Source organism: Triticum urartu, chromosome 7A (genome assembly GCF_056163025.1).
Source record: "Triticum urartu cultivar PI428250 chromosome 7A, HENAU_Tu73, whole genome shotgun sequence".
Lineage (NCBI taxonomy): Eukaryota > Viridiplantae > Streptophyta > Magnoliopsida > Poales > Poaceae > Triticum > Triticum urartu.
The window spans coordinates 738578571-738589995 of record NC_141879.1 but is presented as its reverse complement, the minus strand read 5'-3'; the positions used below and the strand labels follow the sequence as shown (position 1 = coordinate 738589995).

Below are 11425 nucleotides of genomic sequence, written 5' to 3'. Positions count from 1 at the left end.
GGAGTTTATGGTTGTTGTATGGCCGAAGATTTGGCCAGCAAGCACATCCAAAAATTCTGAGGATGGAATAGTTAGGTTTTTCACGAAGCAATCGTTCAAAAGGTGTCTCGAAATTGATAACCTTGCTAGGAGTACGGTTTATCAGGTACGTGGCAGCAATGAAGGCTTCGTCCCAAAACTTCAAGGGCATAGAAGCTTGGGCAAGAAGAGACAAACCAACTTCGACAATATGTCGATGTTTTCTCTCAGCTGAACCGTTTTGTTGGTGAGCGTGAGGACATGAGACGTGATGAGATATACCTATCTTGGTAAAGAAGGAATTTAGCCTAACGTACTCCCCACCCCAGTCTGTTTGGAGAGCAAGGATTTTACGATCAAATTGTCGTTCCACAAGATTCTGAAAGTCATGAAATTTCTGAAAAACTTCAGACTTATGCTTGATCAAATAGATCCATGTAAATTTGCTGGAATCATCAATGAAGCTAACATAATATTGTTTTCTTCCTACTGTTTCAACAGCAGGACCCCACACATCAGAGAACACAAGTTCTAAAGGGAACTTTGACTCACTTATTGAATTTGGATAAGGAAGTTGGTGACTTTTTCCTTTTTGGCAGGCGTCATATACAAACTCATTATTGAGATAACTAGCACACGGGAGATTATTTTGACTAATGACTTTCTTGACAATAACAGAGGAAGGATGCCCTAGACGTCGATGCCACCTATCTGAAGACAACTTGGTAGCACTTAGCACTTGCTTGTTGACGTCGGTTTCCGTGTGCCTAACTGGGTACAGACCTCTCCTACCCCTGCCTCGAAGAAGTACCTTCCTCGTTCCCCGTTCCTTGACAAAAAAAGAATAGGGATGAATTTCAACAAAGGAGTTATTGTCAATGGCAAGACGGCTAGCGGAGATTAGACTTTTGTTTGCTTCGGGTACATGAAGGATATTGTTCAGAAAAAGATCACGATCTTGGGTGTGAATAGCTGAATGACCAATGTGTTTAATATCCATACCTGAACCGCTCGCGGTGTGAATCTGCTTGTTGCCTTGGTAGCGGTCTCGCACGGTCAGCTTCTCCAGATCGCCTGTGATATGGTCGGTAGCACCACTGTCAAGATACCAGTTGGTGTCTACCCCATACTGTGGCGCTGCGAGATTGGCTGACCTCTCTTCTCCTCCTTGATAGGACTCATCGTAGCGTTTCCAGCACTTCCATGCTGGGTGGCCTATCTTGCCACAGATCTGGCATTGCAACCTGGGCGCGGAGGCATTGTTGTTTTAGTTGCCTCCATCGCCGCCGCCGTTGCCGCCATGTCCACCGCGACCGCCGCGGCCGCCGCTGCGACCGCCGCGATCACCACCAGTGCCGGCTTGTCTGCGGCCGCGATCGCCACCTCCGCCGCCAAACTTGCGGCCTCGAGTGGCAGCATTGGCAGAGGACTGAGACCCTCCACCACGAAGATTCAGCCTCGTCTCGAAGCTGAGCAGCTGTGAGTACAGCTCGGCCACGCTCACCGGTTCCACCCGAGAGCACATGGCAGAAACTACCGGGTCGAAGTCTTCTTCAAGCCTAGCTAAGATGTGGGAGACGATGTCATCCTCGTCCACCCTCTTCCCGGCTGCGATCAGCTCATCGCAGAGGGACCTGATTTTCCCAACATACTCCGTGATGGAGGAGTTTCCCTTCTGCAAGTTTGCAAGGGCGATGCGGACGTTGGTGGTCTGGGAACGGGTGCGGGATGCAAGCATACCCTCAACCGTATTCCAGAGTTCGGCCGAAGTGTGACATGATGCAACCTGGATGGCTATCTCACGAGGGAGAGTCGTCAGAAGATATGAGAAAACTTGCTGATCTTTCGCGTACCAGGTTTGAAAATCAGGGTTTGCTGCCTTCGCCGTGGTCTTGCCATCAGACGAGGTTACGTCGATCAGCATCGGTGGTGGCGGCTGCTCGGTGTCGAGGTACTTCTCCATCTGCGCTCCCCGGATGGCGGAGAGCACAGTCGCGCGCCAGAGGGCTTGATTGCCCTTGCTGAGTTTCTCTGTGGCGGCGTGAGCAAATGGCGAGACATGGAAGGAACTTGAAGATGTCGCCATGGATGAGTTCGAGGGCAGCTCTGATTACCATGTAAAAAGGAAGAAAGGCGTGGAAGCGTATGCCTTCCTGGCAGGGACGCATGTGTGTTATATACTCAGAGAATACACCATGCGGCGCAGGTTGTTGAAAGTCTTTGCCCCTACTCCAAGCTATACAAGATAAGGCTTGATCTATACTAACAACCTGCACCGGTTACAATATACGCACGCCACAACACACGTGACAACATGTCACGTTTCCTACAACTACTAGCCTACGTTTTAACAGGCCCTAATTGTTCTGCAGAATCATATTAGTAAAGAACATAACGTCAGAAAACCAACAAATCCACTTTCCAGATGATACTTTATCTAACCATGAATGAACAATATAGAAGCATGCATTCACCTTCAGGTCTATATATCATGTCTTCTTGGTCTTCAAAATTTAGCATGCAGCTTTTGCTGCTAGCGCAGTCGAAACTGTAGTACTCGTACTCCATCTCAAGTAGTACCGGTGTGCTCTAGTACGAGGCAGAACAACAGGTACAACAACTGTGTAGAAAAGGAAGATATATAAGGTCAGATAGCTGTACGGTGTATAACTGATATGCACACCGGAATGAGTACAAGTAGAGGTTGGTTTTGCGTGCACCTTACCAATTAACCGGCCGGCAAATGGATTGACTGGCTGACTGACGTGTTGAGCTGTGACCAGATGTTGATCTATGGTCTTCTATCTCTATAAGAATAGGCCAGAAAGTTTGACGACCTATGTACACTATGTAGATGTAACGAACAGCTGTGCGGGCAATCAAGCCACCTGTGAGATTTAACAAGTTGTTAGTTTTTTTTACTGCAACAAGTTATTGTAGTCAGTAGTACAAAACAGTAGAGAATCACGGGAGATATTTCCTTTCCGCGTATATAAGAAAAAAAAAGGAAACATGCTAGATAGATAGCAGGAGGCGTGTTGTTACCTTGTGTTACTCATTAACCATCCACCCGAAGACCTGGGATTGTTCCCTGTAATTTCTCGATTTGCTCTTGTACTTCGGGACTGCAACCTCCTGCGCGTAGTGTCTTCAGTGAAGTGGGGAAGGGGCCCTTGGGCAGAGATCGGATTTGAGGACAATCTTCGACAACTAGTTGCTGAAGAGAAGGAAGGCTGTATAACCCCTGAGGAAGGGACGGCAGATTTGGGCATTTACAAACAAAGATATTCTGAAGGTGCCGGCAACTAAGCCACCTGTCAGAGTAACAAGTTATTTGTTAGTATTATAAAACAGTAGAGAATGGTGGGATTGATTTCCTTCCCTCGTAAGAAAACAAGGAATACATAGAAGGCAGGAGGCGTGTTACCTTTTGCTACTCAAAGCAGCACCAGAAAATCTGTATTTGTTGCTTTTAATTTCTTGACTTCCTCTTGTAACTCAGAACTGCAACTCCGTACGACTAATATTTGCAGTGAAGGTGGGAAGGCCCCCTTAGGCAGAGACCGGATTTGAGGACAACCTTCTACACTTATTTCCAGAAGACAAGGAAGGCTGTGCAACCCTTGAAGAAGGGACGGCAGATTCGGGCAATGTTTGAAATTGATCGAATTGAGGGAGGTGAGGAGCTGAAGAGCTCCTTCTTCCTCTCCTGTGAAGCTTCCTGCCCGCTGATCACACCAGAATGTTAAGCTCTTGACGGTAGGGGCGAGGAGGCTGCAGATGGGAGCAACAAGCATCGCTGAGATGCAATCCACTTCAAGGTAAATCAACTTCAGGAACGACCCCGGAGGCAATGATAGGTTGGTCCTTGCTCCCGCCAATTCCGACAACAGATCTGCTGATACAGAGCAGCTAAGACACTTATCTGTGTTATAGACCGCCAATCTCAAAAGGTTGACTGTGATGAGAGGATTAAACGCATCCACTGTTAAATTCTCACAGTCCACCAGTGTTAGACGGGTGAGACAAGAGAGGTTTGAGAGCAGAGCCATTGACTGCATGCCTGACTCTCCTTCGATCTTAAGTTCCTTGAGGGAAGCGGGGAAAGGCCTGATGGTGTGAGCTGATTCGACGGGCCACCGAAAGAAGTTGGGACAATCTCTTACTCTAACCGATTCGAGGCACATGAGATCCTGCAGTCCATGGCACGTGATGCTGCATTTGTAGAAATCTAGCCTTGCTAGGGATTTCAGTTTATGCAAGGCCAACCCACCACTATACCCATCAATAATCATCTTCCCTGTAAAATAATGAATCCTTGAAGAAGGAAGTACCACAAGACAATATGTCAACGTGGATGTGTGAGGCATGGGGGGCAGAGACAACTTTGGGCAACCATTAATGGAAAAATGCAAAAGATTGGTATAAGAGACAGAGAACTCCAGGAAGGGCACCGCACAGAGATTGGGACAACTTGCGCAATCGATGTATTCAAGCCTTGAAAAGGAATGCACATTAGCTCCCCCAACCCACTCAACAAATTCAGGCAAATTATAAAGAACAATCCGCTTCAAATGCACAAAACTTTCTTCTGCAACACCAAAAAGACCGGGTCTGATCTCACGAAGTACAGAAATGTTGATCAATGTGAGAGACGAGAGATGCAATAGCTGCCCAAAAGGTGGAAGGGTGCTCCAAGACACACCCTCTAGGTGGAGAGACCCCAGCCTTTTGATGCTAATGTCACCACACAACCAACTAGGACCAGTCATACCACCATGATTTGTAATGCTAAGTGCTCCAAGATTAGGGTGTGGCCGAAGAGCATCGAGAACATCAGATTCTGTGCTATGTTGGTGATCTGTACCCCAAACTAACCACAAATCTTTCAAATCTCTCTTACACACAAGCTTGGCTTCTGCAGCCTCTTCCCTGGTTGCCACCTTCTCAAGATTATGTATGCTGAGTTCTCCTCCGAGCTCTGTGAGTTCCCCCAACTCTCTCAGTTCAAATCCAATACTCCCTTTTTTAACAAAGAACTCTTTTAGCTCCTGCAAGATTTCATCTTTCCGATCCCAGGAACATTGGATTGGAGTTCTTTGTCAACAAAAAGATGGCGTAAATTGATAAGGCGGCTAATGTCACTAGTTAAATTATATCTATAAAAGCTTCTAAGGTCTAAGAATTTCAAATGATAAAATGTGGATACTGTACGAGGAAATGTCATTTCGTCGTACTGATCTGGTCTCATATCAATTTTTAGGTATCGGAGGTGGATAAGTTTTGAAAAGTTTGGCAAAGAGTTTTGGGATTTCGCTACTATATATAGGACACGAGACCCTCTATTTCCTTAAAAATATCTTTCAAAACTCCATCAGTTGTTTCTGCAACAAAAATCATCAAAGCCCGCAAACTGCTAACGCCTATCTTGCTCCTCAATTTAACCATTTCTCCCTTAAAGTTCTGTTCAATTATATCTTTCATTGTGATGGATAAGTGTCGAACAGTTTGTGGGATGGCATCAACTCTAAAACCTGAACTGCATATGTTGAGGCACTCTTGTGATGAAACATTTCGAGACAGTTCATGTAATAAATCGTGCATTACATAGTATGGTTTCTTATCACGATCCACTTCCTTTACGAGAAAACCATTATCTACAAATTCTTCAACATAATTCTCATCTTTTTCAATGATTCCTAGTGCAATCCAAAAATACGTAATATCTAACTTGTTAAACTGAAAATCTTCAGGGAACAAGGAAAAAAATGAAAAACATTTTTTTAGCCGAAAAGGAAGGTAATCATAGCTAATTCTTAATGATGGCATAATGTCATCAACATTTTCCTCTTTTTGCCACTCATTGTTTTCAAGAACTCCATTCCAATGTTCCCGAGAAATATCCTTCCTCAGTAAACGACCAACTGTTCTGGCTGCTAGAGGTGAACCCTTCAGTTTATTTGCAATAGCTCTTGCAATATCATCTAATTCCTCCTGGCAATACTCATGTTTGTTTACCCCAAATATTAATGATTTAAAGAATGTGAGGAAGTCATCAGGCTCTAGACCTTCCAGTGCTATTGTGTTGGCTGTTTTCACCATTTCAGATATTGTTGGAAATCGAGTTGTGACGAGAACCATGTTACCCTTGGCTTCCCCCTTCATGAATGGAGCTAACAATTTTTTCCATCCCTCACTACTGCATTCCCATATATCATCAAGGACAATTAAAAACCTTTTAGACTTGAGTTTCTCTGCTATGGATATTTGGAGTTGATCTAAGCTCTGATTTGGAGAGTTGCTTCCTTCTATGCTGCTAATGATCTGCTGGCTGAGTCTAAGCTCATCAAAATCAGTTGATACACATACCCAAACCCTAACAGCAAAGTGCTCTTCTATCCTCTTATCATTATACAGGTGTTGGGTGAAAGTTGTCTTTCCAATACCCCCTGGACCAACTATAGGAAGAACGGAAAGGGTTTCACAGTGCTTTGTGGCAATAGTGAGGATATCATCTACAGTTTTCTCAAAAATATCTCTCCTCCCATACAATGTATCTTGGACAATGGTCGACCCTGTGATACGGTGCCTTTGGGTGACTGTTGTGGTGGTGCTATGTGGTGGAATTAGCTTGAGCAACGTGGAGACACGGTCACACAGGGATTTTATATCCTCTATCACTGACTTGATTTTTTTGGACATGGCAACTCTGTTGAAAGACAACTTAGCAACTGGACCATCATTACCATCACTACCAGGGTTCAGAATTGCATTGGGTGGACTATCAGTAATGACAGCAGCAGCAACACCATCATGCGCGAACAAGAAAAGCATGCAAGACAGTTACCGATGGTGTGGTGAAGGGCATGGCGACCGTGGCGAGCATGGCCACGGAGGTCATCACCCAGGTCCGGCACCGCGTAGTGGGTGCCGTCGAGCTCGTCCTGGATGATGAAGTAGTGGAGCTCATCCAGCGCATCCTCAGCCTCATCGGCTTTGGCGCTGAGCTCCTGCAACAACACCCGCAGACCGAGGTTGTCGCTCACATCCTTGCCCCTCGCCTGGGCCACTTGCAGTAGCCCTTGCGTCAACGAGAGATCACGTTTCATCTCGGTGTAGTTGAGGCTGAGCTGGGAGCTGGCAACAAACACCTCCACGAACTCATTGGACAGCAGATTGAGCACGCTGCCAATGAGCCCGTTCGCCGCGCCGATCGCCGCCTCCATCTGCTCCGGCGCCCCAACAGGCAGGTTTAAGTATGGTGGTTGGTGGTATGTATGAGAGGTGGTTGGTGGTATTGCTGTTCGGATGTGTGTCCCTGGTGGGTTGATGGATGGACCCTTTTATAGAACAGATCTGTAGGCACAGATCTGGAGCGTGTAACTAGTAAAGTTTCGTCCTGCTAAGAAAGCTAGATCTGAAATTGAAACAGGAGCCAGGCCAGCATAAGAAAATCAACAAGGAATCCGAGGCGGAAGGCGGTCCATGTGAAAGCAACAAAGCACAGGACAAAGAGGTGCAGAATTTTTAAGGAAGAATAGCAGAGTGACCTGCTGCATTGACTCGATGGAAATCGCTGCGACCGACCGTTGCCAATGCCTTGTTTCATCTGCACGCATGCGTGTGAGGCAATCAATGATGAACGGGATGGGGGAGCCACAGCTCGAGGTGCCTGCCATGGCATGAGCAACGGGGCTATGCAATGGTTTTCAGTTGTACTTCTTGTTTAGTGTCTGAACAATCAGACTTGGTGTTGGTGATCGACATACACACACACAGCATGAGTAGATACAGATCAATGAGGAACGTGGCCATTTTTCACTAGTTTTTTTTTGCATGGTAATACGTGTCTTATTCATATCATAAAGAACAAAGTACAAGTCACGTAAAGACCGACATGACAAAACTGAAAAGATAACAAAACATCTCTGAGCTTGACAGCAACGCCCGTCACCTGCCTCCGGCACCACCACAGCAGCCACCGAAGAAAAGAATGACGGATCGCCTCTTCATCCGAGCTCGACGCGGCTCCATCGCTGATAACCACTAGTCTTGTTTGCAAAGAGGATGTTCTTCTTGTTTAGTGTCTGTACTCTTGCTCTTGTCATCCTCTTCAGTTAACTCATAATTATAGTAGTAAGTACTAGTACTAAGCTAGCTAGATCTAAAACGGAAGCACGAGCCAAGGCAGTATACAAGCGAATCAGCTACGGGAGGGGGACGACAGTCCATGTGAAACCAACTAAGCACGGGAGAAAAGGTGCAGCATTTTTATGAAAAGATTAACTGAGTGACCTGCATTGACTCGATGGAAGGAAATTGCTGCGACCCACCGTTGGTTGCCTCATCTGCACGCGAGCGCAACCGCGGATCGATGACGAACGGGAAGCGGAACCGCAGGTCGAGGTGCCGCACCGGCCATGGCGTGAGGAACAGGGCTCTGATTTGTCATTCAGTTGTGTACTCCTATAAATGATTTTGTGGAAAATAATTTTGATTTTCATATGGTATTTCTATTTCTTGATGCAATACTAGGAATCAATAAAAAGCCTCCATAGTAAAATAAAACTTTGTAAAATGATTTGAATACTTTTATGAAAAGGATATTTGGATACTTTTACTAAATAATGATTCAATTCTTTAAACACATGAATAGAAAAACCACCGGAATCGAAAGGTGAAACCCATGCCTCATTGATACTTATAAATCAATCGGGATAGAAGATGGTTCTCCCGTGATGAGAAATCGGTTGCCTATACTCCACATAATATAGGAAGTTTAAGAACTTATGTCCAGCAAACATTTTTAGGGTTCACAATTGGTATATAACTAATTGCCAAAATGGACAATATCTAACTTCCTCATGAAATGTATTGTATAATTGTTTTTATTGTTGGCAGCAGTCTCCGCACCCCACTCACAACACTCGTCGATAGTAGTGCGCCGCTTGGGAAGTCGCACTGTGGCGGCCGGTCGTACTCCATCAAGCGACACCGATGACAGTGTGCCATCGATCTCATCCTGGCTCGCGATGTGGGAGCTCGATCTCGTGATATAGTGGAGGAGGCAATGCACTTGTGATCGGTACGCAAATTGACTGTGCCCTATGGTACTGGGCTCACCTTCGCCGCCGTTTGTAGTGTAGGCCGCCACGGGGTGAGTTCGCCATCGCCGACGTCTAATCTGGACAACCAGTGGTATCAAGCGATGAAAGAGATGCTGACGCATCATATCCTATGAGAGGAGGAAGGGATCTTGACGTTCACGGCCAAGGGCCCTCGTGTGCTCATGGAGGAGCACGCCCTTGTGTAAACGAGTGGGTCGGAAGCTAGGGCAGCATCCAAAGTGACGATAGTTGAATTGCTCCTCTCATGCTAGTGGCACATGGGCTTCGGCACAGGCACTATGAGTTTGTTCTCCGGTAAGTTCGTTCACTAGGACGATGCCAGGGTAGCAGCATTGGGGTCATGGTAGACTCTACAAGCTATTTCGCACAATTGTACCAAATCCGTGCCACATCATGGGTAGCAACTCTGAATCCCATGGGGTTGGTCTACAGTGGGATTACGTGTCACCCATCTGCAGGGAGCACCTTTCCGGCCTAGCGTGGAGGGATAGCTGGTGCAACTATCGGAAGATCCACAATTGAGATGGTGTTCCAGCGCCGTTTCAAGTACGGAGTGAAAACTCTTGTTCTGACCTTCATTGGCCAGGCTTAGCGGTGATGAACTTGCATCGTGCTTGCCTTCATTGGTTGGTCTTGACAACTAAGATGATAGTCTTTGTCCTTGTTGTCTTCGGCTCGACATGACGATGTCGGCGTGGAGGCGTGCCCATATTTAAGGCATTGTTGAGGAAGAAGCAGACTTTGTTGTTGATGTTAATTTCATAATTTTAATGGTTCTTCCATATTTGTCTTAGTTTCATACTCTACCTGTTAATGACTTTAGCTTCATTGCCTTGCATTAACTTCAATAAAAATGATGCAGATGACAGCGGTTTCAACCTCCTTTAAAAACAATTGTTTTTTATTTGGATATATACCCGGTACGTGTGTCTAAAATAAATATATCAACGAAGAATTACTTTAAAGACCATGTCTATGTCCAAAACTATTTAGGCAGTGAATCTGTTATGTTAGAAAGATAAAGACATGATCACACCTCCCTCTCGCGTCGCCTCCCCCGCGGGTGGCTCAGGAGGCCTCAGCCGCCGCCGCCGCCTAGTAACCCTCCAACGCCCTTCTCCCCCTCCGCTGCTGCCGATGGTCGGCGCCGAGCAAAGCCCGTGCGTGCGACGGCGACGGCGGAGGGTCTCTCCTCCCTCTCCCGGATCTGCGGCGGCGCGGGCGTCCTGATCCGTGGGGTGCGGCCCTCCCAACGGTGTGGCGGATCCCGGTGACGGCGAGCTCGCAGCGGTGCACGGGCGTCAAGATCCATGGGTGTGGGACTCCCGGCAGCGTGCGGGCTCCCGGCGGCGGCGGGCTTGGGCGATGGCGTCAGCCGCGCGGTGCCGAATCTCGCCACTCCGGCCATCGTGGAGGAACATGGACCTGGGGCGACGACCCTGTTAGGCATGGCGACGAGGCCCTCGGCTGGCGACGTTCGCGGGGGGGGGGGGGGGGGGGGGTGGATGGATGGCGTGTTGACCGCGTGGGTGGTGAGGTGTCGATGGATCTCCTCCGCGCAGCAGGCTCTCTCCCGCTGCACTTGGTGGCTTACGGTCGCGGTCGTCGGCCTCGATGCATTGGCGGGGGCTGGTAGAGGTGCCATCGGACCGGAGGAAACTCTAGATGACTCGTTCATCCCGATGGTGGCGACGACCAGAGTCGCCGTTCTCCTCCTTGCAGACGCCGTCGAGGTCCCTGCCCTCATCCTGACCCCATGCCCGGGTGAAAACCCAAAATCTCCTTAGATTGGGCGGCGACATTGCGTGTGTCATACCCTTCTTGGAGGCGCTGCCTGAGGTGTTTGGGTGCTCGGTTAGAGGAACTGCAGGCAGAGGGGATGGGACCAGTGGCAACATGTGTTGTTCGCGACGGAGGAGTGGCGTGGCATCTGGCACGTCGACAACGGAGGGTCTCAGTGGCATGGACCAGCAGGGTTTCGCCGGTGGGCGTGTGATGATGGACGTGCACAGGATGGTGGCGTTGTCTGACGTCGTGGTGGCGTCGACGGCAGCTAGACCGGGCAAGGTAGATGCAGCAGTACAGCACTGAAGATGGATTGGTGGCTGATGGCTGCGGCGGCCTCTTATCCGGTAGGCGTCTTGGTTGAGGAGTGCGCCGGACTGGTGGGTGTCCCATACCCGGCAGGAGTCCTGGTTAGGACCTCAAGACTTAGAAGTTAGGTTTGGCTGCGATGTCTGTTTGGTATTAGGTCCAGACTATCAGCATCCTATCATCAA

The 11425-nt window shown here is 47.9% G+C and overlaps 2 pseudogenes; both read right to left on the bottom strand.

Annotated features, from left to right (window-relative positions):
- Positions 1-1479: 1479 nt before the first annotated feature.
- LOC147962520 (small nucleolar RNA Z247) lies at positions 1480-1618 on the bottom strand (annotated as a pseudogene).
- A 3588-nt stretch (positions 1619-5206) lies between these two features.
- LOC147962519 (putative disease resistance protein RGA4) lies at positions 5207-7311 on the bottom strand (annotated as a pseudogene).
- Positions 7312-11425: the final 4114 nt, after the last annotated feature.